Genomic DNA, 21,884 nt, shown 5'->3' with positions numbered 1-21,884 from the left:
TTCTGCTTGGCACTCCTGCCGCTGGGTCGCAGTTGTCAGGGTAACAGCGTGTCTGCAGGGAGAGTCTTCTCTCCAGAGTTTCCACGGAAACCGCTCCCGGCAGAAGCAGGTGCAGCCAGCGGCGCCTCTACCAAGAGCCCAGGGGGCGGGGCGGGCTGGGGTGGGGACCCTGCCTGACCGCCGGGCGTGGCCTCTGGGTTGCAGCGCACACGGATGAGTCTGTTAAATATATACTTGTTATAAAACATTACTTTCAGTGGAATATTTTGCTTTGATCGTCTACTTTCCAAAGAGAACCACTAATTCCTTCCAGCTTGATAATATCCAGTCTCCCTCGAGGAGCTGCCCGAGCTTTGGATATGGTCCAGGTCAATGAGGAACTGCAACGGAGCCCCCCAAAACAGTAAGGTTCTGTCCTAGGGACAGACGCAAGCGGTGATTGATAGGCGCGACTAAAACACGAGGGCTAAGCCTTTGGCGCTTTGCATCTCCCAGATGCTGCAGAGATCAAACAGAACGGGGCTGAGCGTTGTTGCGTAAATTTCTTTTCCTTTTGAGATGCGGGTTAACTAAAAAGGTACCGGCCTCTTGTTTTGTTTCAGAAATCCTATTGCGAAAAGGATTTTTGCTCAGAGGAACGAACAGAGATTTCTGGAAATTTCTTAGGTCAAAGCTGGCATTTGAATCCTTTCCTGATCGGTCCCTGCACAGTCCTAACTGCGGCATCGCTGAGGCCGAGGCAGGGTGACTGCGGTGGAACTCGGGCTCAGTCCCCCGCCTGTCATCTTTGTGTCTCTTGATGGGGGAGGGGCGGACTGTCTGACACAGTTATTAAACCTGGCAGCTGCGTTGGCGGCACTGAGGAGCATTTTGAGTGTGCTCGCAGAAAATAAGGGGCTTCCAGCTGGCTTCCTGCTTGCCATTTCTGGCCGCCTGCAAGGCGTGCCGAGAGCCTTCTCGTCCTTCTAATTGCAGTGGCCAGGGGAGTGCGCGCGCTTCGGAAGCCTTTGGAAACGTGAGTATCTGTGACCTCCGTGCGGCTTGCAGACCGCTCGGCTCCCGACGCTCCCAGTTCAGCTGTCGGATCTCAGAGGCAGCCGCCAGAGAGCAGGCGCGCCGGGGACTGGGCTGCGGGAGGGTCCGCGACGCGCGTCGCCACGCCTTGTCTGGAGGTGGCGCGTGCTGGCGCGGCGAGTTGGCGACAATCGTGGCGGCGGCAAGAGGGGGATTGAAAGCCGGGTGTTTCGCTCGTCGCTTGGGAATGGGTCTTGGGTTTTGTGGACGAACACACAAAGAAAAGAACCTGGAGCCCGGGCAGCCGGTGGAGAAGCCCCGTCCAGCCCCCAGTTGCATCTCCCCGCTGGCTCCAAACAATGAGATGAGGCTAGTGTTTCCCCGCCCACTGTGGGGCCACAAATAAGGACCTCTGTTGAGTCTTTTAGTAAAATAATGGTTAGAGTGATTTTGGGTCCAGAATGGAGCGACACTGCGCGCTGCGCCGTGACTGCTGCGACCCCCTCCTACAGCGACCCGGGATGGCGGCCCCCGGGGTGAGCAGCGCGCGGTCCGGGGTTGCTGCGGATCTCAGCGCCTCTGGGATTTCAGAGCCCCGCGGGCTTCAGGCTCCTTCCCTCCGCTCCGTGGCACATTGTGTTTGTTTTCACATTGTCATTTCTGGCTGCCTGGAAGGCGTGCAGAGAGCCTTCTCGTCCTTCTAATTTGGAAACCAGGCATTAAAAGGAAAAATCTTAATTTTCTTCTTTCTCCCCAAAGTATGAGTGTGAAGGGGTGTGTTTTTTTTTTCCTTTATTATCTTTACTATTGGTGGTTATTGGGAATTTCGAAGTTCCGATTGATTTTTCTATTTAATTCAGGTCAGGATTCCTGGCATCATACAGGGTCTCTCTGTGGTCCGCACAGTTCTTAAAGAACTGTGGCTTTTCCTTAGACAGTTAACAGAACATGACTCTAAAATGTCATGTTCAGTGTTTGGTGAGCCTTTCTGTGTCGATCTGATGCAGGTCCAAATGTATGAAAGAATCCGCTCTCCTGATTCACAGCCTAACTCTTGATGTTGGTTTCTGGTGTCTGGTCTATCGGGACCTTAAGTTCTAAGGGTTGGGGAAGACTCAACTTCCCTAGAGGGCTTGGAAAAGCCAGAATTCATCCAGTGTGGGGAATGTGGTCAAGGAACTATGGACAAACTTCTTAAACTTTCCAGGTCTCAGTTTCCTTCCCCATCAAATGGGCACAACGAACTATATCTACCAAAGCAGTTTCTAACTAGCCTAAAAGGCTAAGATTTGTGCTGGTCTTCCAGTTCAGTGTGTCACTAAGCTGCCTTTCTGTTAACCTGACATTTGAGAATTGGTTTAAATGAGAGTTTTGGGGGAAAAATTACAAAATGGATATTTTTTTTAAAACCTCAGAAAAATAGTAATCACATGTAGCTTAGAAATTTCCTAAAATCAGGTGACTCAATTGATTGTAAATGACTTGATTTATGGATAAAAGACTAAAACTACTATGAACATACATATAGCCCTTTTAATTTTACATATCGGATTATACCCCTGGCCCCAAAATGAAGCTTGATAAGTTTGTGCTTAAATTTGCCCCCATCCTGGAGTGTGACTTCTCAGATTTTTGCAAATGAGTTCTTTGTTAAAAATAAAAAATAGACTATGATTGAGTAAAAATGTTGTGAAACAGAAATTAATGTGATTGTGAGATATTAAGCATGACATTAGGGGACCAGAAATAATTACTTCTATTGAATCCTCTACTAAAATAACAATTAGAGTAATTTGGGGTTCAGAATGGGGCAACCACAATAATAAAGCAGAAAGAGGAGAAACTAAAAAAAAAACAACAGGCTATTTTAGAAAGAGAAGAGGAGGGGGTGATCTAGTATCCAATGTGTGCGATGCTAATTGAACATAGAGTAAGATTTTGATTTTCTATAATGAGGAACTTCTAAAATGGTGAAATGGACCACTAAGGAGCAACAAGAAGAAAACAGTTTGTTACCTGCCGTTCATGGCCTTAACCTCGCTGTTCTTTACCCTGGCTGCACACTAGTTCACCTGGGAACCAGGCTCAGACTCTGAATTAACTGGCCGGAGCCAGGGAATGGTGTTTTCTCAGGGGCAAAATGCTAGGGTGGGAGACGTTGGTCTCTGCCTTCGGTGGCAAAGTGTGTCACCGCAGGGCCAAGAAGAGCTGGGGCCTGGTGAGGGTTGGGTAGGGAGGGCTGTTGTCCACATTCCTGTCAGCCAGCTTTGCCAGCTTTTCTGATTTCTTGGGGGAATCTGGGAGTCTAGATTTTTATTTATTAATATGAAATCTCCAGATCGTTAAAGGTTGGCAACTAATTAAAAGTAAAACATTTAAAAGTGCATCGTGCTTGCCAGACAAAATGCCTCTGCCAAGGCCAGTCCACAGCCCAGACTGGGCAGCTGCAGCCAGACGTTTGCCTTTTGGGGGACAGGGAAGAGGCACAATAGAGGCTGGACTGGCTGTCCCCCAGGACCTCTTCTACCTTCTATGGTACAAGTTTCTATCCTGTTTTTAACATGAGGAGTCTTTGGGGCCACAGTGTTTCTGAAGACCATGTCTTCATGCCTGAGTTCCAGCTCCCTGTGGGACTCTCTGGGCTATTGAATAGAGGAATGATCTCTTTTTGCCTGGCTGTAAATAAGGAGGTTTCTCCCTGGAGACACCACACCTGCTTCCTCCCCCATCTCTACCCCTCAGAGCCCCTTGCTGCTTACACCAGTGGTAGAGATGGGGCGGATGGGAATTGGGAGGCCTGAGGACTGTCCTACAGCTATCTCTGCTCGTTCCACTTGGATTGAGAGGTGGGGGCACTATGGCATGGATTATCCATGCATATAAGCAACGCTGGTGGTGAAGTGTGAGCCTTACAAATGAGATTCCAGAATTTCCACTTCACACATCCCTTAAATTTCCTTCCAGCCTTTGCTAAGCCACAGAAGCAACAGCATGTCTTTGGTAGCAAAGAGGAAGCATTTGATATCACTCCTTACAGACAAGAGCATCTCTGCCAAACAGAGGAACAATTTAGGGGGCCTAGAAACGGTGTTAGACCAGGACGCAAGAAAAGACCACTGACTCCAATTAAAATCAAATTAAAGCAAGCTTATTATTTCGACCGGCCGGGCTGCCTCTCCCTCCCAAAACGGTGGGAACAAGACAGCAACCCCATCTTTCCTGCAGCCCAGCTTTATAGCCCAGAAAGTTACACAAAGGGGGGGTTACAGATAACAGAACTATGACGAGCATAACACTGATGGTAGTTTACATTTTTTGCTGGCCCGACATCAGAATTTATGAGGACTATTAGAGAGCCTCAGAGAGGGTCGCTGTCTAGCCAGGGAAGGCCAAGATTTGTGAGGCGTCACTAAAGTTTCAGAGAGGGCTGCTATCTGGTCAGAGAGCCAGGCATGGGTGAGTTCAAGGCACGGGCAGGCATCCCAAGCAGGTTCAGAATTTGCAGTAATTTATAGTAAAGCCGAAATTATCTTTTCATGGCTTTGTGGCAAGATGGCTCCCAATTTTAAGAAAAGATCAGATTGGGTCTATCAATGGGACTTGGCTAGATTCTCCCTGGGTCTGCCCTCTGTGTTAGGGTTCTTTTATTTTTGGTTTGGTTTTATATTGTTTGTTTTGAAACATAATAACTGTACATATTTATGATTTATTTGATTTTCTTTTTTTGGTGCCAGGGATTGTACCCAGGGGTGCTAAATCACTAAGCCACATCCCCAGCCCTTTTTATTTTTTATTTTGAGACAGGGTCTCACTAAATTGCTTAGGGTCTCACTTGGTTGCTGAGGCTGACCTTGAACTTACCATCCTCCTGCCTGAGCCTCCTGAGTCACTGGGTTTGAGGTATACACTACTGTGCCCAGCTCTTTTGTCATTTTTAAATCAGATTCTTTGTGTTTTTCTTTCCTGGTGGGATATTTGAGTTCCTTATGTATTCTGGGTATCAATCCCTTGTCAGATGTATAGTTTGCAAATATTTTCTTCCTTTCTGTAGGTTGCTTCCACTCTGTTGATTGGCTCCTTTGATGTATAGCTTTTTAGTTTGATGTAAGTCCATATTGTCTGTTTTTGATTTTGTTCTCAATACCTCTGCAGTCTCATCCCCCCCACAAAATCCTTTCCCAGATTAATGTCATGAAACATTTTCCATGTTTTCTTCTAGTATTTTCATAGTTTTTTTACCTTACAATTAAGTTTTTTGTCTCTCTCTGTCTCTCTCTGTCTCTCTCTCTCTCTGTGTGTGTGTGTGTGTGTGTGTGTGTGTGTTGCTGGGGATCAAACCCAGGGCCTCACAGTGCTCTACCACTGAGCTACATCCCCATTCTTTAGTCCCCTTTGAGTTGATTTTGTAACTGGCGAGATGCAGAGTTCTAACATCTGTATCTGCTGCATGTCGATATGCAGTGGTCTTAGCACCATTTATTGAAGGGACCATCCTTTTCCCAGTGTGTGTCTTGGCATCTTTGTTGAAAAGGGTTGTCATATTTTGTTTGGATATTGGAAAAAAGTGCTGAGACAGTGTTGGGGATGCTTTGGATGTTGGAAGGCAAAACACCTGCCTCTCTCTGACTGTGGCACCCCCTGGAGTACTAAGACCAGGGTGGTACCTCCCTCCCTTCCCAATGACAATGCACTGAGAGCCTTCTAGGGTGACACAGAGACCTGTGTGTGCAGTGTCAGAGCTCAGTGCAGAGCAAAGGAGCCCTTACCCAGGCTGACGCACAAAAGCTGGCTTTGTGGGAGACAGCTCTGTTCGGCAAGGCTGCACCAACCTACGTGGAGTTGGCATCCCCCTCCACAGGCTCTGGGGCAAGCAGAACCAAAGTGAGGGTGAACAGGTGCCTGCCTTCCCTCCAGAGGCCGGGAAAACCTTCCCAAAGCCATGGTCAGGCTGTCGAAGCCCTTTTGCAAGTAGAAATGCAAGTGTATGATTCAAGGATTTCACTCTCATTGAGAAATAAGTGAGAGTTTTGAAGTTAGACTACAGAAATGGCCCAGGAAGGGAAGGAAATAGGATCCAGGTGTTTGGATTCTACTTGCCAAAATGAAGGGAAATGTTGCTTGCAGGACAGAAGCCCTGATGCTGAGCTGCCAAGGCTGTAGGACGGGGTCAAGATGCCTAGTGCCTCACCCATGCCAGGCAGGTGTTCCACCACTGAGCTACAACCCTGTCCCAGTGGTGGACTCTTTTCCTGGAATTGCATGGGTCTACCCTGTCAATTTCCACCACCAGCTGGGACCAAAACTAGGGACTATGTGACTAGCAGGTGCTCTACAGGGCCCCACTTCAGTCTGCAGAGCAGCCTCATGTAGCAAAACATCACTCCGTACCCTGTTAATATGTTCAATTTTATGTATCCCCTTAAAACAAATTTAATTGACATTTTCTTATACATCCTGTCTCTCTTTTTCATTTCCTGTCAGACTTGTACAGCCGACTCTCTGTTGGCATCTTCAGCCCACTTTCTGCCTTCCTCCTGTTTGAGGAAACTTCTCTGACAATACCCTGCCATTCCTGGTATGGCAGCAGGCATTTTTAAAAATTCCATCACTATGTGGTTTGAGGAGACAGAGAAGAGAAGAGATGCTTAAGTTTTCAGTCTACCCTGTGGACCCAGAACCACTAATGGGCTGTTGCTGCCCTTCTCTCTCTCTCTCTCTCTCTCTCTCTCTCTCTCTCTCTCTCTCTGTGTGTGTGTGTGTGTGTCAGAGAGAGAGGGAGGGTGCTGAAAATCGAACCCAGAACCTCATGCATGCCCAGCAAGCACTGTACCCACTGACCCACATCCTCAGCCCTGCCATTTAAAAATGTAACGAATAGTTGATTGAGATGTTTTCCCATCTCTAATATGAAATGAAAGTTTTATCAGAGTTTAAAAAAAAGGAATTAAAAATCACTTGTCTTAATCTGTGAGTATAGCAGCTTCCAAGATGACTTGTCAACATGCCGAGTGGTCTGCTGTCCACATCGCATCGTCGGCCAGTCTGTCTGGAGAACTAGTAGCAGCTGTGAAGATCATAGTGTAATAAGTTACCCCGGACTACTCATTATTTCTACGAGAGATGAGCTTTGTGAGATTCAGCACTCTCTGCATCACTTCCCACTCCTCTATTATTCTCCTTGCACATTTTCCCACGTTACTTTCAGCTACTTTAAGTAAAAAGTTACCACTTCACTATGCTTTTTAGCTTGGCGATGAGTAGCATTTCCATTGTTATAGCTCTTATTTTACAACTTTCACCAACTGCTTTGTGCAGTTTTTAGAAGATGAGTCAGCTGCAGTCTACACACTCTGGTTTTGAAACATCTCTTCATAAACCTTCAGCGTGAACTACTCCTCTGAAATTTTTCTCCCCACGCTCCCCTCTCCCCTTCTTAATTCCTTGGAGTTAGTCTTTACTAAACACCATCAGAAAGGGTAAGCTGATTCACAGAATAATATCACATTTCTGAGAATAGTCATGGCAAAACTCACTCATCTCTTTAATTTCCCCAAAGGAAACAAATGAGTCTTATGAATTACCCTTAGGGCTTTAAGAATATAATTATTTTCTGTTTGTTTGTTTTTTTGTGGGGATTGAACCCAGGGCCTTGTGCATACTAGGCAAGCACTCTACCAACTGAGCTATATTCCCAGCCTGAGAAGATAATTATTTTCTAAGCTTCATTTGTAAAAAGGGGAGGGAAGGGTTGGGTGCTAGCTCTAAGGCTCATAAACCATAAGGACTTCATTGTTGTTGTTCTTGCATTCACACTAGTCTCCCTAGGAGGGAGAGGAGCCTGGGGAGACCCCTGGCCTCTGCAAATTAACTCTTCATGGGTCGAGCTCTTTGGACACCCCTTTACCGCCCACTGTTTAGTATTCTGAGTAACAAAGATTTGGTTGTCCTTTGAACTAAAATAGCTGCTTTGTTCTCAAAACTCAATATGAAATTTTGAAATGGGGATTGTATTCCTCCCTTTATACAGAAGCACTTTGCAAACAAATGTTTATAACCAAACCCCTACAGCTTTCACAAGCCTAGAGATGGCTCAGAGATACACCGAGGCTTTGTGCCAAACGGGAACTGACATGGATTTGAACCAGCACAGTATATGGCAGGGATGAGCCTCATCTCTGTGCATGCACACTCCCATGCAGTCCAAAAAGGAGTCCCACTACAAAGTCTCCTTATTTTACAGTAGAAAAGAGGCCCAGGGAGGTTGAATACATTCTCCAAGGTCACCAGCTAATAAGAAGTGGGCACCCGGGCTTGACTCCCACCTGCCTGACTTTGGAGCTTTTGCTGTCTATCCTAGCTGGCAACCTAGTATGGGTTCACAAATCTGACTATTCCAATAACTTAAGAAAACAACTAAGAAAGCATGCAGACACACACAGAGGTACCTGTTCAAAATCCGGGATGACTCTCAGACCTTAGGGTCTGTGGAAAGAGAGAGAGCCCCTGGAATTCTTTATTCTTATATAGGGGACACACAAGGGGAGGTTCCACAGAACATTCTATCCCCAAAAGGGCAAAGGGGTAGGATTACAAAGGAAAAGGTGAGTGTGACTCAACCCCACAGGGTGATGCCTGCTCCTGGAGCCACGCCTCATTATCCAAGTCGGGGTAAAGCCCAAGTTTTTGTGGGGCGCAGTGATCGCTCAGTACCTCTTGCTCAGGACTTAAGGACGTGTATTTCCAGAGCGGCTCCTGACATAAAGCCATTGCTTTTCCCGCGTACTCTACACACGATGGGATGCACAGCAGAATGGGGATATTTTGTCCCCCACGTGGGCTTTTATTAGGGTTCCCTGCTTAGGGGACTTCTGAGAACTCTCAGAGATCAACTAACATATTTCCTGGTTTCACGTGAGAGCATCAGTAAGGGTGGTTTCATGGGCCACCAGCAAAAAGTGTACCATTGTCCTTTATAGTCGACTTATTGTAAGGGAATGAAATTGGAAAAAAAACAGAAGGCAAGGCTGGAAAATCCAAGTGCTTAAGCGAACTTGGTCAGAGTCTGACCGTGAATAAATCTTAGGAAGCTGAAAGGTCTTAAATGCAATTCCTGGGCACATTCTTTCTGGGTGGGAAAAGCTCAGCCAAGTTATTCCTAGGGGAAGCTGTTTGCTGTCTACATTATTGCCGAATTCCTAAACCTGCGAAGGCAAGGACTCTAGTTTTATCTCTTTATTCTGGCACTTAGTCACTTAGCTCATTGCTTGGCATATAGTATGTGTTCAGTAAATATTGGTTTGAACGAGAGTTCCAGAGAAATAGAACCAAAGATTTATACAGATGGAGATGATACAGATATGTGCTATAGTGTGCTTCTGAAAGACTCAGGTGCACGATTGAGAGGTAAGAGGTGGGGCTTAAAGATCAGTGGAGGGCATGTCCTTGACACGGATATCAGGACTTCTGCCCTTTTGAAAAAGAGATAAAAACATTCAGAAATCTTCTTGCTACCCTGGTTCCTAGCCTCCATAATTCTCTTCCTGAAGGTGACCAAATTTCCACCCACGTGTACCCTCCCTGAAATGTTCTTGCATATTTATGGACTGCTAGTAGACCCTGAGTTACAGCCCACGTCAACTTGGTTTTCTTTCCAGTACTCTGTCCTCTTTTCCCTTCTCCATAACTTAGTCATGGTACAAGTCTTGAATACATCACTATTTATATTCCTAGGACTATGTAAATATTGTCACTGTTGAGTCAAGTAGTGTGCTATAATCACGTTTCCTTTTATGGACTGCATTTGTTGTACCCAGAGGTAATAACTACTTCATTTTTTTTTCACTAGATTTTCTAAGGCTTCCTGTGAATGTTCCTATCAAATGCTCCAACAGATATGATATATTACTAATATTTTTTTTCATTCAGAAAGTTCCAAATATTTTATTTGTTCGACTTCTCCACAGCCTCCGGAGCCTTTCTTCTTAGTCCTCTGTCCGACTTCAACATGGACTTTATTTCCCCTGTCAGCCTCAGGATGTTAATGGGGGGAGCGAGCTTTCTTTCCATCATTCTCCTGTGTTAGATTTTTTTTTCCTGAACCCCATATCTTTCCCTTTCCCATTTTAATTGTGTTTTTTTTTCCTGAAATATCTACTCTAATAGTTTTTTCCTTCCTTCCTTCTTTTTTTCTTTTCTTTTTCCCTAAGGACTGGGAATTGAAGCCAGGGCATTGCTGTTCTTAATTCATGGACAATATCTCTTTTTGCTCTGAAGATATTAAATATAGTGAATTTACAAAAAAGAAAAACTTTTCTTCTAGTCCTTTTGTTGCTTCTGTATCCTCTGAGTTCCTTTATGCTGTTTATTTGTGTTTTATTCAACATGTTTTCTTTTCACAAATGTCTGGAGATCTTGACTATCCACTCACACTTACTAGCGGTACCCCTTGGTCAAGTTCCCTCACCCTTGCAAATGCTCAAGCATTTGACTGAAGTCTGGTAGACTTTTGATTGGCAACTGGTAGACCTTCGTAGGGTGATTTGGCAGTGAGCCAGGTTTTCTTTGGGTGACCCCAAAAGGCAGTGTTGGGTCCATCTAATTTCTTCCAAGTCTAAGAAACTTCCTAATTGTGGAGTGTAGCTCAGTAATAGAACAGTTGTTTAACATGCAAGATGGCCTGGGTTGCTTGCTAGCACTGAAAGAAAACAAGTTTCGCCCTTAAGAAGCCTCCTAAGGATATTTGTGCTGGGGGTAGATAAATTGATTTCCACCACTTTGGGAGAATGAAAGGGAACAGGATCTGGAATGCCCACCGTGCACAGTGTACAGAATTCACTTTAGTTTATTCTTTTTTTATTTCATTTGTCTATTATTTTGGTGCTGGGGACCAAACCCAGGGTGTCACACACGCTAAGCAAGTGCTCTACCACTGAGCTCCACTCTGATTTCCAGCTTGAAGTTTGATGTGCAGCCACCCCTCGGGTCTGTCTGGAGACATCACATTAAATTTCTTCTCTGCAGGGGAGTCTGTTCATTTTTTAACATTTTACTTTATCCTGGGGCTATGTATAGTAAAACCAGTCATGTTGTGATATCAAGAATATGGACCCTGGCCGGATGCAATGGCATGGCACATGCCTACAATCTCAGTGACCCCGGAGCCTGAGGCAGGAGGATCGCAAGTTCAAAGCCAGCCTCAGCAACTCACTGGGGCCCTGGGTAACTCAGCAAGACCCTGTCTCTAAATAAAATATAAAAAGGGGCTGGGGATGTGGCTCAGTAGTTAAGCACCCCTGGGTTCAATCCACAGTACCAAAAAACAGAAGGACTCTCAGCCGGAATGTTTGGGTTCAAGTTTGGGTTCAAGTTTGGTTTCAAGTTTGGGTTCTGTTGGTTACTAGCGTTACCACCTTGGTCAAGTTCCCTCACCCTTGCAGTTGGTGACGGCTTGCTCAAGGTGAACAGCACCATGTTCAGAGAGGAGCAGAGCACTGTTGTTGTTGTTTTTTTCTTTTTACCCTGCGCTCTCTCAATTTCTGTGCTTTCAGTTGGCTTTCTTTCATAACACACAACCAAACCAATGAAAGCACAAAGGAGTGCAATGCACACATGATCTTGCTGCGGTGATGGTATGGAGTTTCCCACTGAAGGAATTCATTGTTCACAGAATTGGGCAAGAAGATGGGGGTGGAGTCTCGAAACAAATGGCCTATTGAAAACTTATGCCATGACGGATGATGATGCAATAGCAAACTGTAACACAGAAAGAAGTCCCAAGTGAAAATTTTGTGTTACAAACACATCAAAAGCTATTGAAGAAATGGCCAGGAAACAATGTTTTAAGGTCTTCTGGGCCTTCAGGTGTGACTCTGCCCGTGGAGTCTTGAACAAGTGGCTCCTGCTCAGTTCACTGCTGTAGTTAGAACCTTCTAAGGTTCTAAGGTGTCCTTCTCAGCTCCTGATGGCCTCTGGAATAAGTACACAACTATGGGGGTGCAGTGAATCCTACATCCCCCCAGTAACTGGATGGAGAAGAGGAACACAAAGAAGGACAGTGAGAGTTTGAGCAAACTTGCGCCAGCTTAGAGAGAAGGAGACAGACGTGGGATCCCATCCCCACTGGGTCTAGCCTTGTGGAGATGTTTAGGGTGGTCCTAAAGCCTTCCACCCAGAATGTCTCTTCTGCGGACTTTCTGGCTCAAAAGCATGGAAAGTGACAAAATATACAGGTGTTGGGATACATGAAATATCAAAGCATGTACTTTCCAAAGCTCATTTGCCGATTTCCTTATCATTTCCTTTTTTAAAAAATTGCTTTTATTTTTAAATACATGACAGCAGAATGCATCACAATTCTTATTACACATATAGAACACAGTTTTTCATATCTCTGTATATAAAATATATTCACACCAATTCATGTCTTCATACATGTACTTTGGATAACAATGATCATCCCATTCCACCATCATTGCTAACCCCCTGCCTCCTTCCTTCCCCTCCTACCCCTCTGCCCTATCTAAGTTCATTATTCCTCCCATGCTCCTCTCCCTATCCCACTATGAATCAGTCACCTTATATCAGAGAAAACATTTGGCATTTGTCTTTTGGGGATTGGCTAACTTCACTTAGCATTATCTTCTCCAACTGCATCTATTTACCTGCAAATGCCATGATTTTATTCTCTTTTATTGCTGAGTAATATCTATACTGATTTAATAAAATAGGGAAAATATACCCAGCTACTCATAAGTAAACATTTTAAATAGAGAAAATTTGCAAAAGCATATATACAAGGATTTTTGCAGCATTTCTTTGTAATATTAATTAGAGAAGTGGTTAAATAAATGATGCTACATCCATAAAGTAGCATGTTATGGAACCATATGCACACATGCAGAATGGGATTATAGAACTAAATCTCTTTATAAGAAAAGTTATCCATGATATATTATTTATAAGAAAGCAAAAAGAAATGATAAATCATATGCACTATTTTGTGTTTGTTTTTTGTGGTGCTGGGATCCAACCCAAGGCCACAAATGTGCTAGACAAACACTCTAGGGACTGTTGTTATAAAAAATGTGTTTATCTAGAAAACCACCAGCAATATGCTAATTTGTTGAACAGTCATTTCTGTACAGTAAGATGATAGGTGATAATTGAATTTTTATAAAAGAACATTTTTTTGAAACTTGAAAAAAAACTATATATCCATACGGTAAACAAAGGCAGACAATGAAAAGCATAAAAACAGAAGAAAGTAATCTTAATAAATGCACATTGGATAATCATAATTGATTGAGATTAACACTCTAGAGACTTTGAAATAAATCAGTGTTAATTTTTCCATTTTCTTGAAACCAATTGAATAGGCTTAGAGATATAAAATAGCATTACGTCAATTAGCATGTATAATGATAGACAGTGGCTGACTTAATTGCTTCGTTAAGAGGTTTTTAAAATATATTGATTTTTTTTCCCAGCTCTGATCTAGCACTTATTCAAAATTCTTTAAAAGAATTTTACTTGCTGCAAATCCTATAGCAGTGGAGGTATCTTGTTCTTTTTAAGAAATCAATATGTTTTGAAAAGCAGAGAGATTATTACTCGTGACAAAGTTGGGACCAATGTTTCAGGCAGATTCTTAAAAGAAATCTATCACTGTGACCACACTGTCTTGGAAAATGTAGACTTACCCACTGTGATTTAATGTATAGACTTAACATATCTGTTTGCATTATTTAGTGACACCTACACATTTTATTGGGGAGATGACAGCCTTAACCGAGTCTTCAAAGACAAACTGTGTAGTAGGCCCTGCTTATTACAATTTCCCTTGGAATATAAATTTTTATTTAATTTCACATGCCTCTTTGAGGTATTAGTTTTTGACCTATCATTTCTTTTTTTTTTTTTGACCTATCATTTCTGATGAGATTTAACTTTTATAAATGTATACAATTGTATGTGTGCCTGTGTATATAATGTATGCACCAGTATGTATGCATTTCTATGTTGTTGTATGAGAAAACGATTCCTAAACCGTAGTGTTTAATTTTAATGCTGGTGAAGTTCCCTGTAATCCTTCATCATAGGGATGAAAAGAACCCCGACTTTGTGAAATAATTTTCAAGCCTCCCAGGTAGTCTAACCTGGAGTGTGTTTGAATTGTCAGTGGTGTTCGGATGTTTCCAAGTGGCATCAGTCCATGTCTAAATATGGTGCACGGGAACCTCGTGCCTTTCACGGGCTGGCACGGTGCTTTGTGTCAGTGAGGCCTGTGTCTCTCTGCAGCGGCCATCGACACAATCAGGCACATTCTGACCTCATCTGCATCTACTCCACAGATGTGTGCTGGTGGGTCCAGGGAGGATGCCTGCTGTCCGCAGCTGGGGGGTGGATGCGACACTCCAGCTCACTGCCTAGCACAATACAGCTGACTTGCATGGGGCTAAGACTGTTTTAGAAGGAAAAGGGAAAGGAGGAGGAAAAAGAGAAGAGGGAAGGGAGGGGAGGAAGAGTACGGGGAGCCGAAGGGAGATACAAAATGAGACAAGGTTTAATCAACCCAGCGGTAATTTTCGTTCCTAGTGAAACAAGCAAATTAATCTACACTAATACATGAGTCAGGGTCCTGCTTCTCGATTTTTAGGAGAAATGAGAATACATTTTGTGTTAGTCTTTTGTCACTGAAAGGAAAGTGAGAAAGCAAGAGACAGCAAGCAGGAAATGAAGGAAGGAGACCAAGCAGGGTCCACAGGAAAGTTTAGCTGTCAAAGCTGACAAATCAAGGCCATCTCTCTGTGGAGAGGAGAGAGGCCCAAGGTGTTCAGGTGTTCAGCTTTGTGGGGCAGGGTTTGGAGTAGTAGTTGTGGTGCTATGGGAGAGACTCGGGTGCTTGTGTCAGTGGGGATTAGCATGGGATTGGCTTAGGTCGATGGCACCATGGGGCAGGTTACTAATGGGGGTGGGGGAGTTCAGAGGAAGTACAGGAAAGCAAAACTTATAAGATGGCAGTTAACATTTAAGATGATGCTCAGATATTAAATCAAGACCCTATAGTCACTGTGACAAAATACCTGAGAAAAATAACTTGAAGGAGAAGACATTTATCTTGGCTCACGGCTTCAGAGATTTCAGTGTGTGGTTGACCAGCTCCATGGTTCCCGGGCTTGAGGTGAGGCAGAATATCATGGTGGCACGGTGTGGCAGGACTAAGCTGTTCATCTCATGGTGGCTGAGAAGGAGAGAAAGAGGGATGAGGCTAGGGACAAGATCTAGTCCCCAAGGTCATGCCCCCAAGAACTCACTCCTTTCAAGTAGGTCCTATCTCCGACAGTTTCCACCACCTCCCAATGCGTCTGGCTATGAATTAATTGATCTTTTGATAGGTTACAGTCCTCACAATCCGATCACTTCCAAAAAGCCCCTCCTGTGAACGCAACTGCCCTGGGGACAAAGGCTTCAACACATGAGCCTTTGGGGGACATTCCAGAACCAAACTATAACACAGTTTTAAAATAACTTGGTGGAACTGTCTGGGATTCCGTGAGCACGAGGCATGCCAGTTCAGTGGGCCCCTGCCTGAGCCTGGGCTGGTGATGGAGGCGCTGCATGGGCCTCAGAGCTGCGGTGCTGGCACGGCCACTTGCAAAGCATCTGCCACATCGATGTTTTATTTCCTTTTTCCTCATTCCATCCTGCTGCAGGGACCCTCCAACCCCAGCTGGTGAGCACCAAGCAGCAGCTGCGTTCTGCATGTGAGCTCGCTCATGCGCTCCGTGAACTATAGGCAGCTTAGAGCTTTTACTCCTGGTGGGAAGGGATCCGAGTGGGCTGAGAAACCAGCTCAGAGGCCCCACGGATGATGTGCAGAGTGAGCCCCTCACACAAGGGATCCCAGTCCAGGGCAGGGTGGGGGTGAGGACAGCTGTCCCTCTGCTCACCAAGCCTTTTCGCCTTTATTCAGAGCAAGGTCAGGCTTGAGAATGAGACACCTTTTAACCATTTCTTTTTCTTTCTTTTTCTCTTTTGTGGTGCTGGGGATCAAACCCAGGGCCTCACACATGTTAAGCACATGCTCTACCCCTGAGCTACACCCCAGCCCTGGGGCACCTTTTTCTAATCACACAAAGGGCCACTGGTGGATCGCCCAACTAGACAGTAATGTTAGCTGTACCTCTAGGCTCCTGGTCAATCACCTAGGCAGGACTAGACCAGGCCTGTTTCTATCTTATTTAATATTTATAACTAAGTGAGTCATAGTAATGTGGTTTGGAGAAGTGTCCCCAAAGGACCACGTGTTGAAGGCTTGGTTCCCAGTTCCCAGTGCTATTGGGAGGTGGTAGAACCTTTAAGAGGTGGGGCCTAGTGGGAGGAAGTTAGGTCACTGGGGGCGTGTCTTTGATTGGGACAATGGGACCCCTTCCCTTTCTCTGTCCCTCCATCTCCTTCACTTTCCTGCTGCCATGAATGAGTAGCTAGCCTTGCTCCACTACATTCTCCCCTCCGTAGTGCGCTGTCTCACTACAGGCAAAAGCAATGAGGCCAAGCAACCATGGACCAAAACCTTTCCACTTTATAAGCTGATTATCTCAGATACTTGTTACAGAAATAGAAGTCTGACTTACACAATCACCACTAGCTGCTTTTTCTACATGAGGAAACACAGGTCTAGAAAACCTAAGTGGCTTACTTGAGATTGCCTGGTGAATAAGGTAGGGGACAGACAACCAGCTGTGGAAGGGCAGATCCAGGAGTTTATCAATCACTTCATTCAGTCGGGGAAGGATCAGGGTTTTCCTTGCCCAAGTGGCCAAAAAATAAACCACCATCAATATTTATCCTATACATATTTGACATCTGATCATGTCTCCTATGGCCCTGTACCACTCACAGTTCCTACCATAATGCTTTTAGAACAGAAGAATTTGAATAAACACAGATCAGACTGGTTAATGGGAAAAAAGAATGGCACATCTTGGTTCAAGGGTTAGGGATATGGCTTCAGTGTCTCCTAAACTATTTTTCCTTAGGTAAATTCCAAAATTGTGCAAAAACAGAAAGAACAGTATAATAACCCTCATGAGCCCAAACTCTGGGTCAATAATAATCCACGTTTTCCCAACCCTACCCCTGCTGCTTTTCTGCTGTTTTGGTCTTGTTTGTTTTGTTTTACTGATATATTTTAAAGTAAGTCCCAAAGATGTTCGTTTGCCCATGAGTACTTCAGTATGGAAAACTAACAGATAAAGACCAGGCACAGTGACACACGCCTGTAGCCCCAGCTACTTGGGAGACTGGGCCAGGAGGATCACTTGAGGCCAGGAGTTCAAGGCCAGCCTGAGCAACTTAGCAAGGCCCTGTCTCGAAATAAAGAACGTGAGCAAACAACAAGGGAAGCCCCTCTGTGCAATTATTATACCTAGCTACACTAACACTAAGTTTACAATCATCTTCTAATATCCAGCCCACAGTCAAATCGATAAAGTCAAAGCATCCTTTTACAGTTACTTTGTGCAATCAGAATAGAAATCATGTGCACATTGCATTTGGTTGTTAGGTCTCTAGTACTATTTTCTCTCATAGTGCCGCGTCCGGCCAAGGGAGCCGAGTCCGGCGAGGGACGGCGAGGTTAAAAGACACACAGGACACCAAGGTTCTTCATCCAGGAGTCAATAATAATCTTTATTGCTAACACACCTTTTTTTATACCCCAAGCAGCAGAAGTGGAAAACTACCCAAAAGCAGGAGGGAGGGGGGAGAAATTTAGTTTCAACATCTATTATTGTCAGGTACCGAAACCTCCCTTAACAATAAGTCCATCAGACCAGAAAAGGTCAAGGCATTCCCGTGGGATACATATGTCTCAGACGGACAAGCAGGAACAGAAAAACCGCAAGTTCGCCATGGCCTTGTGAGCTGGCCACACTGGCATGCAGAACAAACTAGTGGAGGTAGGGCTCCAGGGGCCAAGGTGGACCTGTTGCCAACAAGTCCCCCTCTTTTGTTTTTTGCATGCCAGTGGGAATCAAGTAGCCCCTGTCTTAGGTCGTTCACAGCCCTTGCGATGCTTACCCGTCTCTGGGAAGGCCCCGATTCCCTGGCTTAGGTCGCACAGCAAGCGTGAAAGTTGCCCGTCACTGGGTACTACAAGATCAGCTCAAGGTGTTATGACCTATCAAGACATTATTGCGGTAAACGCTTAACCGTCTCCACCCACGGGACCCATGACCGTCACCGCCGAATGGCAGATGTGATTGGACCGAGAGATTAGACAGCAAAGATCCTAATACAGGAAGGCAAGAGGGAGAGGTATGCATAGAGAAAAGATATGGCAGGAGTTCTTCTTTTAAGGAGGACACTCATCTTCGGATCGGTCTGAAGTATATCTCAGAGAGGCGATCATCCATCTTCAAGCGTTGATAGTGAACCTGTATTGGCTTAGAGGCTAAGATATTAATTTGATCCTTAATGAATTGTACTATCTTATTTACAATGCAGGGTCCTATTGCCACTACTAGAAGGAGGCCTAACAATGGCCCCAATAAGGGAAGAAGATAAGGCAAAAATCCATTAAGTCCAGTCCAGAGAGGGTTCTCAAATAATTCCCTCCTCCTTTTTTTAGGTCTTCTTGGAGTTGTTTAATTTTTGTGCGAACTATGCCAGATTTGTTAGCATAAAAACAGCACCTCTCCCCAAGGGCTAAACAAATTCCCCCTTGATTGGCAGTAAGCAAGTCTAAACCCCGCCTGTTCTGAAGAACTACTTCTGCTAGAGAGTCTATCTGGTCTTGTAGGTCCTGAAGAAGTCTCCACTTCCCAGACCCCTTTTGTATAACAAAAATAGGGGTATTCCAAGGGGAGGTAGAGAGCACCACGTGTCCTAACTTAAGCTGGTCTTGAACTAATAGGGAAGCGGCCTGTAATCTGTCCTTAGTTAGGGGCCACTGTTCTACCCACACAGGGTCATCTGATAACCAAGTAATGGACAGTGGAGGTGGCCGCACTTCAGTGGCCCCTAGGATAAATTTCCCAGTCCTCTCCGGTCTCTTCCCCGCCGGGTAACCTGTTCTGCTGGATCCACGGGTGATATTCTGCCCTCATGTCTCTTTCCTAGTCCCCTTCCAGGGATCCATCCCATGTCTAGCATTGCATCATTAACAAAGTCATTATTTCCTTTTAAAGTCTGGGTAGTGAGAATAGCCCCCATTTGATGAAGCAAGTCCCTCCCCCAAAGGTTCGTGGGGAGTCCAGTCACCACATAGGGCTGGAAATGGCCACTATGTCCTTCGCCATCTCTCCATTTTAAAAAGGAGGCACTTCTTTTTGGTCGGGTCTGTCCTATCCCCTGTAATATGGCCGAGGGACTCTGGAGGGGCCAGGCAGGTGGCCATTGTTTTTCAGAAATGACAGAGACATCCGCCCCCGTATCTAGTATTCCCTTGAAAGCCTTGTCCTGTATCTCAATGGTCAGGTTGGGACGCGAATCCAAATGAGCTACCCAAAAGGCCTGGGGAGTTCCAATGGAGCTAAAGCTGCCATCGCCCCGGGACCCACGGAGGGCGTGCCCAGGAATGGAAGCTAAAGGTAGCAGCAGCAATTGAGCTATACGCTCCCCGGGGGGAAGAATAACAATTCCTTGGGTAGCTTCTACTACTATTTTTATTTCTCCCTGATAATCAGCATCAACAACCCCCGTAAGAATCTTCAAGCCCCACTGAGTTGCGCTACCTCGTCCCAACACTAGTCCCACCGTCCTCTCTGGCAGGGGTCCAAAAACCCCAGTAGGCAGCGTCTGAGGTCCCATTTGGGGAGTTAATACCGCTCGGGAGGTGGAACTGAGGTCCAGTCCTGCGCTTCCTGGTGTTCCCCTGGGGAGTTCCCAGATAGAAAGGGGTTGGTCAGTGGGAGGCGGCGGAGACGCCCACTCCCTGGGGCACTGTTCTGTCCCTGCACTGCCCCGTACACTTTGGCTTCCGGGGCCCGGGGCGGGCCCCTGCTCCCGTTTCCCGACGGTATTGGGTTACCCTGGATGTCAAATTTTGACCTGCACTCACTGCTCCAATGATTTCCTTTATGACATCTAGGACAAATTCTAGGCATCCCTCTGCCAGCACCCTCGCTCCTTTCCGGGCAGTTTCTCTTTATATGTCCCTCTTTCCCACACTTAAAACACCCCTTAGAGCGGGTTCCCCTGTTATCAGCTTTTTGCATTCCAGTCTTAAGGGCAGCAGCCAAAACCTGACCAGTAATATGAGGCCCATCTATATCTTTGCATGCTCGAATCATGTCATCTGTACTTTTGGCCCGGGAGGACTTAATAGCATTTTGGCAGTAAGTGTTAGCGTTTTCATATGCCAGTTGTCTAATAAGTGGCATAGCCTGTTCTAGATTAGGGAATATTTTTCCTGCAGCCTGCATTAGGCGGGCTATAAAGTCTGAATAAGGTTCAGAGGGTCCTTGAGAGATCTTGGAAATTTTTGCTTCAGTCTTAGAAACGGGCAGGGCTTTCCAGGCATGGACTGCAGCTGAGGCTATTTGAGCATAAACACCTGGGTCGTAATTAATTTGTTGGCCTATTGTGGCATACTGCCCAGTACCTGTCAACATTTCAGCATTTCGCCGTTGATGGCCCGCATTCAGGTTAATCTGAGCCAGCTCGCGGCACCTTTCATGATATTCACTTTTCCACAATAAGAAATCCCCTCCAGATAACACAGCCCTGCAAAGTTGCTGCCAATCATTGGGTATCAGTTGACTGGCTGAGAAAGACTCGAAGAGGGTCAATGTGAAAGGGGCATGAGGTCCATAATTAATGACCGCCTCCTTAAGCTGTTTTATGTCCTTGAAGTCTAGGGGGACATGGGCTCTGGCCGGCTGTCCATCAGCATTGGCGTTTTCAATCATTGGAAAAACCTGAGCCACTCTAGAACCCCAGTGGACCCCCGCCCATCTAGTAGGGGTGTCCTCATTCCAATCAGGATTATAGGGAGGAGGTGCGGCAACTGAGGGGGCCCTAGGCACCCTCACATTTGCCCTTTTAAGGCGATGTTCTAATTCCTCTATCTCCCTTTCTAATCCCTCCTCTTCCTCAGAGAGAGAACTGAGGTCCTCAGGATCATTTTTGGGCTTAGAAATCTGGAGGTGTTTCTTACCCCCTGAGCCCCAGTCCTCAAGAGGACCCTTATCCTTTAAGGATTCTGCCATTTGCTCCTCCTGCACCTGATTAAGGGCCTGTTCACATTCAGCAAGCTGATCCTTGATTTTTACTTTATCTGTTAATAAAGCATCCTTTACCAACCTCCATAAGGAAAAGGTGGCAACTGGGACACTGTCCGAGCCCCGGTCCCTCAATAATTTCTGAAGGTCATGCCTCACCAGGTCCCAGTCACTATTATTAAGAAATCCTCCTGTCAGAAACCAAGGACAAGCCTGGGCAATAATTTCAACGAATTCGGTTGCAGTCTTAGTTTTTATTCCTGTTCCTTGTGTATTTAACAGCTCTTTCAGTTCGTTGGCCAGACGAACCTTCGCTGTTGAGTTACCCATGGTACGTACCCTGTCTCTTTAAATTATCTTTAAACCAATCCTCCCCCTTCTTTCTTAGAAGGTGAGCCCCGTCCGCTTACCCCTGCTTTCCGGATCTCGGTAGGACCTCCAATTGCCGCGTCCGGCCAAGGGAGCCGAGTCCGGCGAGGGACGGCGAGGTTAAAAGACACACAGGACACCAAGGTTCTTCATCCAGGAGTCAATAATAATCTTTATTGCTAACACACCTTTTTTTATACCCCAAGCAGCAGAAGTGGAAAACTACCCAAAAGCAGGAGGGAGGGGGGAGAAATTTAGTTTCAACATCTATTATTGTCA

At 45.4% G+C, this 21,884-nt stretch overlaps 1 protein-coding gene across 2 annotated transcripts in view; it reads left to right on the top strand.

Annotated features, from left to right (window-relative positions):
• The first annotated feature begins 273 nt into the window (after window positions 1-273).
• The window catches only part of Trim2 (tripartite motif containing 2), a 199,875-nt gene continuing 178,264 nt past the window's right edge, over window positions 274-21,884 (top strand). The window contains exon 1 of one of the 2 annotated variants that reach the window (XM_058583901.1): window positions 274-403. The gene's annotated coding sequence lies outside the window, so the exon portion shown is untranslated. Of the gene's footprint in view, window positions 404-996; window positions 1,016-21,884 lie in introns of those variants that run through there. The other variant, XM_058583902.1, reaches the window with a different exon arrangement.

This window comes from Marmota monax, unplaced genomic scaffold (genome assembly GCF_021218885.2).
Source record: "Marmota monax isolate L192 unplaced genomic scaffold, Marmota_monax_Labrador192_F-V1.1 WCK01_AAM20220418_F8-fsc00002, whole genome shotgun sequence".
Lineage (NCBI taxonomy): Eukaryota > Metazoa > Chordata > Mammalia > Rodentia > Sciuridae > Marmota > Marmota monax.
This window is presented reverse-complemented; position numbering and strand designations above follow the sequence as displayed.